We start from the raw sequence: 6000 nt of genomic DNA, 5'->3' as shown, positions 1-6000 counted from the left end.
AACACTGTTCAGGCTGAGGAGATCATCTCTTTATCTTCCTGTAATCCCTATACCAACTGGGAATTTCTGCTTGGGATTTTTTTTGCTTTTGTGCAGAACCTGGGGACTTGAACACAGGCCTGGACGCTGTCCTTGAGCTTTTGTGCTCAAGGCTTGTGCTCTACCACTTAGCCACAGTTCCACTTCCAGCTTTTTTTTTGTTTTTGGTAGTTAATTGGAGACCAGTCTCTCAGATTTTCCTGCCCAAGAGTCACAGCTCCACTTCTGGCTTTTTTTTTTTTTGGAGTAGTTCATTGGAGACAAGAATCTCTTGGCATTTCCTGCCTAGGCTGGTTTTGAACTGTGATCCGCAGATCTCAAGTTCCTGAGTAGCTAGTATTACAAGTGAGCCCCTGGCATCAAGACTTGCTTGCTTTTTTAAAATTAATATTCTTTTGAAGAGTTTCACTATTGCTTCAATCCTTTGAGTACTTATAGTAGTATTCAGAATTGCTTTCTTGTGTCCATTTTGGTAAGTTATAGTTTCTAGGAATAGGTCCATTTTTGCCTGTAGTCACTCATTGACATAAAGTTCCTTTTGTTTTTCTTCTGTAGTGTACATAATCTGTAACTATGTCTCCTTTTTCACTGCTAATACTGGTGATTTGTGCCTTCTCACTTTTTTTCTTGATCAATCTCACCAGAGGTTTGTCTATTTTATTAGTGTTTTCCAAGAACCAACTTTTAGCTTTGCTCCTCCTCTCTATTGTGTCTTTGTTTTCTATTTCTTTAATTTCTGCTCTTATCTTTTTTGACCTCCTTCCATCCACATTTTTTGGGTTTATTCTGTTGTTTTTCTTCTGATTTTTTTAGATTGGATATCGAACTCATTAATGTTCAATTTTCCTTGTTTTTTAGTTTGCTCATTTAAAGGAGACCCTCTCACTACTACTTTCCAACAAGTTCGGATATGTAGTATTTTCATTTCTGTTCATTTCCAAGTACCTCATCAGTTCCATCCTAGTTACTTCTTTGATCCATGAATATAATGTTTTTTTTAAATTTCCAAAATGTTAAAAGGATTTTAAATTTTCTATCTTTGTTATTGAAATATATCTTTATTTCAGTATTGTCAGATGATGTGGTCTGTATGATTAACTGAAATTTACTGAGACTTGTTTATGGCTTAATATGTGACTGATATTTTTTAATGTTTTCTATGTGCTTTTTAAGAATGTGTGTTCTCTAATTGTTGAATACAGTTATACATATGTCTGTTATCAAGTTTGTTAACTATGTATTTAAATTTTATTTATCTAAACTGATTCTTCTGGTCATGATCTACCAGTAATTGAAAGTTAACATTCAACAACTGATGGTCAAATTGTCAGTTTTTCCTTCTTGTTCTATCTCTTTTTTGCCTTACATATTTTGAGAGTATTTTGTTAAGAATATTAAAATTAAAAATTGTTATATATTCCTGGTAAATTATATTATGCCTTTCTTCCTGATAATGCTTTTTTCTTGAAGTCTATTTTATCTTGTATTAATGTAGCAGCACAGGTTTTTCTTCTTGATATATAATTTTCTAACTTTTTACTTTTAAGCATTTTTATGCCTTTAAGCTTTAATATGTTTCTTGGAAAGAGCATATAGTTTGACCTTTAACAAGTCTATTTACCTCTTGTCTTTAAATTGCCAAGTTTACATTTACATTGTGATATATTTAGACCTGTTTCTACCATCACACTTTCTTCTTTCTGTTTTCTATAACCTACCTTTTGTGTGCTTTATTTGCTCCTTTTTCACTTGCTGTTTAAGATTTTTTTTCAGAGTTGGATTTTTTGTACTTTTTGTACAGAGGGGTTACAGTTACATGAGCAAGGTAATGAGTACAAGGTTTATTTTCTTATTCTATGTTTTCTCCCTTCTGTTGGGATTTCTTTTGCAATTCTACCATATACACATATATTTGTTTATTTTTTAGAGGTTTAAAGTTAAACAATGTCTTAATCCCCTTGTGAAGAATATAGGAAGCTTAAAAATCTTCAACTTGGGTCATTCCTCTCATAACCACATACTTTTGTTTTCAAATGTTAGTTCTTTTTTATAACCTCACAATTACTGTCATCATCAATATCATCTTATATAGACTGTATGGATTTACATGCATATATTCTGGTATATCATCCTTCGGGGATTTTTTTTTTGCATTATTAAAACTGTTTATTCCTTTAGTACAGACATCTTAATGTTAAATTATGTTTTGTTATACGTAAATGTCTATTTTTCCTTGTTCTTAAATGATAGTGTGTTAGATATTTTCCTTCAGTGTTTAAAATATATGATCCAATTTTCTTTGGGTTTTAAGAAGTCTCTTAAGAAATATACTTTCAGCTGGGGGCCAGTGGCTCATGCCTGTGATCCTAGCTGCTCAGGAGGCTGAGCTCTGAGGGTCTTGGCTTCAAGTCTACAATTAACCACCAAAAAGCCAGAAATGGAGCTATGGCTCAAGTGGTAGAGTGCTAGCCTTGAGCAAAAAAGCTCAGGTACAGCATTCAGGCCATTAGTTCAAGCTCCAAGACCAGCACCAAAAAAAGCTTTCAAGGTGAGAGCTGCTTTCAAGTGGTAGAATGACAGCCTTGAGTGAAAAGGCCAAGCAAGAGCCAAGACCCTTAGTTCAAGCCCCAGTACTGGCAAAGAAAGAATGCTTTTAGTCTAGTTACTGTTTTGTTTTTTGAATGGGTGTTTTGCTGTTTCATTCTATCATTTAGGCATGTGTTTCTTTTTGGAAATGTGTTTCATGGCTCAGTAGTTTCATGTTTTTGCTAATTTCTGGACATTTTTCAACCATTATCTCTTATGTATTGCCTCTTATTTATTTTTGTTGTTGTTGTTGGTTGTGGGGCTTGAACTCTGGGCCTGGGCACTGTCCCTCAGCTCTTCAGCTCAAGGCTAGCACTCTACCACTTGAGCCACGGCACCACTTCCAGTTTTCAGTGGTTTATTGGAGATAAGAGTCTCACAGACTTTCCTGCCTGGGCTGGCTTTGAACCATAATCCTCAGATCTCAGCCTCCTGAGTAGCTAGGATTACAGGCGGGAGCCACGGGTTCCTGGCTTATTTTACTTTTGAATCCGGTTACTTGTGCTCTGGCTTCACCTTCCATATCAGTATCTCCCTTTGATGTTTTCTCTCGCCGTGTACTTCATTTGGGGCAATTTCTTCAGATATATCTTTGAGCCTATTGATTCTTCAGCTGTATCTACATGTGCTATTTAATCTTTTCATTGAGCTTTGTTATTTTTAAACTGTGTTTTCATTGATATAAGCTCCATGCTTTATTTCCTAATCTGTCTCATTATCCCTAATAGTCTCATGTTCATCTTGGTTGTTACTTCAATATATATTTTAATACAATTTTTGTTCAACCAGTAGTTTGCATGAGTATGACATTGTAAATACTGTTCACATGTAAACACATGGTGCATTCTGATTGCTTATTTCCTTGTTGTATACCCTTTTGTTTTCCTAGGAACTAGCAATGATTTGTTCTGTTTTATTTTCCCAAGTATTGTAATACCTATTGGTAATTATCTGAAATTCTTTTTAAAATTGAGATCAGATCATGTCACTTTGCTATTTAATATTCTCCCATGGCTCCCTCAGAAGAAACACTAAAAGCCCTCAAGTTCCTACATAGTTTGCTTCTTCACCCCTCTGACCTTACCTTCCATTATTATCTTCTATTACTATCTCCATCACTCTCTTCTCTTACTGAACTGCTCTCAAGCATGCTAGGGAACCTCCCTCTTCTGGGCATCTCTACTTGCTATTTCACTGCCTAGAAAACCCTTCCTTTTTAAAATAATCTGATGACTTGCCCAAGTGTTTGTATGTTCAAATGTCTTCTCCCTAGAGGTTTTGCTGGTCAATATATATATATAAAGCAGCCCCATTCTCTTTGATTTTGTATCTCTATATGTGTTACGTCTTTCTACATGGCACTGATCACAACCTGGTATTTATTTACTGACTTATTTATTTGTGGTTAGTGTTTGTCTCTCCCCAGTAGATTGTAAGCTTCACAAAGCAGGGACTTCTGTTTTGTTACTGTATTCCAGTGCCAAGAACAGTGCATAGTAGTGGTCAGGAAGCATTCAATAAATATTTGTGGAATAAAATGAGTGAATGAGTGACTTGATTAATTACTGTGAAGGACACACACAGAAATGCCTGGAAAAGTAGGGTAGGAATGAGGGCATTTAATGCTGTGTGTGGGAGCTTGGATGCCATTGTACAGAAGGGTGAAGGGTTAAGGGCTGAGAAGAAGCAGTGAAGACAGTTTCTGTGTTTTGTGTATGTGTTCAAGCTGGTACTAAGACTTGTGTGGACTCTGTCTCTTAGCTTTTCACTGAAGGTTAGTGTCCTACCACTTGCCACAGCTCCACTTCGTTTCTTTGTGGTTAACTGGAGAAAAAAAGTCTCCTGGACTTTCCTGCCCTGACTAGAACTGTTCCTCAGATCTCAGCCTCAAGTAGCTAGTATTATAGGTATGAGTGACCAAAATCTGGCATTTTTTCCCATTTGTAAGGTACCAACAGGTAGTGAGATTTTAGTCCTAACTTTACTCCTCAGCCCCTTAGAGACTAGCCTGGTTGCAGTGTTACCTGTGCACCTCTTTGGATTATTATTTTATCTAATGTGTGGTCTACTCCTTCCCTTTTGATAACTCACTAATTTCGTCGGTACGTTGTCAGTATTTATAGAACCTTGTGGCATGCCACTAGAGACTACTACTACTACTACTACTACTACCACCTACTCGAGAGGCTGAGATCTGAGAATCGTGGTTTGAAGTCAGCCCAGGAAAAAAAGTCTGTGAGACTCATCACCAATTAACCAGCAAAAAGCCAGAAGCGGAGTCATGCTTTAAGTGGTAGGGCACCAGCCTTGAGTGGAAAAGCCAAGTGAGAGTACAGGTCCTTAGTTCAAGCCCTAGTACTGGCATAAAAAGGGAAGGAAGAGTGGATCTATTTTGTGCATGAACACCTGAACACAGAATACCAAACGATATGTGCAAGCTGTGCTGCCCATGGGGATGTGTGTTAACTGTCATCTCAGTTCCATGATGTTACCTATGTGCAGCAACACTCCACCTCCAAGGTCTGGAAGATGCATGTAAGCTGTGTGAACAGTGGGATCATGTTCCCACAGGCTGGATTGCCATCCCTCTCACCTACACCTGAGGTTTCATGGGGAGTTCACTGTAATGAGCTAAGGATACAACATTAACACTTGGCTATAGATGTGAATGTTACAGATGGCTCTACATAATATGCAGAAATGGTTGGCGGCAGAGTGCCACTTAAGTTCAGAAATATACATAGCTTCCCACTGAGTAGTTGCTAATGACTTGGTTATCTGGTCAAGGATTTGGGGAGACCATGAATCATTAAGTGGTTTATGGATATCTCTCTTGGAACAGGCACACACTGTGATACTAGTGATTCCTGTCCCGCATAAACAGGCACCAAAAAGAATCTGTCATGGACGAGCATATCAATTAAAGATGTTCTGTGCATGCCAGTCAACTTATATCTTGCCAGCCTTTGCCTTGCCCAACAGACTCCTGAACAAAATGACCATAATGACAGGTATGGGCTCCACAGTTCTTCCACTAAGGCCAATCTGGCTATATCACTGCTGAATTTGTTCAACCTTCCATAAGAAAAGAAACTTCATACTCTTCTATGGATAGGTCTTCTTCCTTTTTGAGCCAGTATTGGAGCTTGAACTCAAGATTTCATTCAGCTTTTTCACTCATAGTTGACACTATCACTTCAGCCACACCTCTATCGCCAACTTTTTTGCTGGTTAATCAGTGATAATAGTCTAGGATTTGTCTGCCTATACTGGCTCTGAGCTGAGATTCTCAGATTCTCTCCTGTCTAGCTAGGATAATAGGCATGAGCCACTGGTGCCTGGCTTTGTTTTTTTCTGAGACAGGGTACTGGCCTA

Source organism: Dipodomys ordii, unplaced genomic scaffold, assembly GCF_000151885.1.
Source record: "Dipodomys ordii isolate 6190 unplaced genomic scaffold, Dord_2.0 Scaffold231, whole genome shotgun sequence".
In the NCBI taxonomy this organism is placed as follows: Eukaryota; Metazoa; Chordata; class Mammalia; order Rodentia; family Heteromyidae; genus Dipodomys; species Dipodomys ordii.
Note: the sequence above shows the minus strand (reverse complement) of the source record.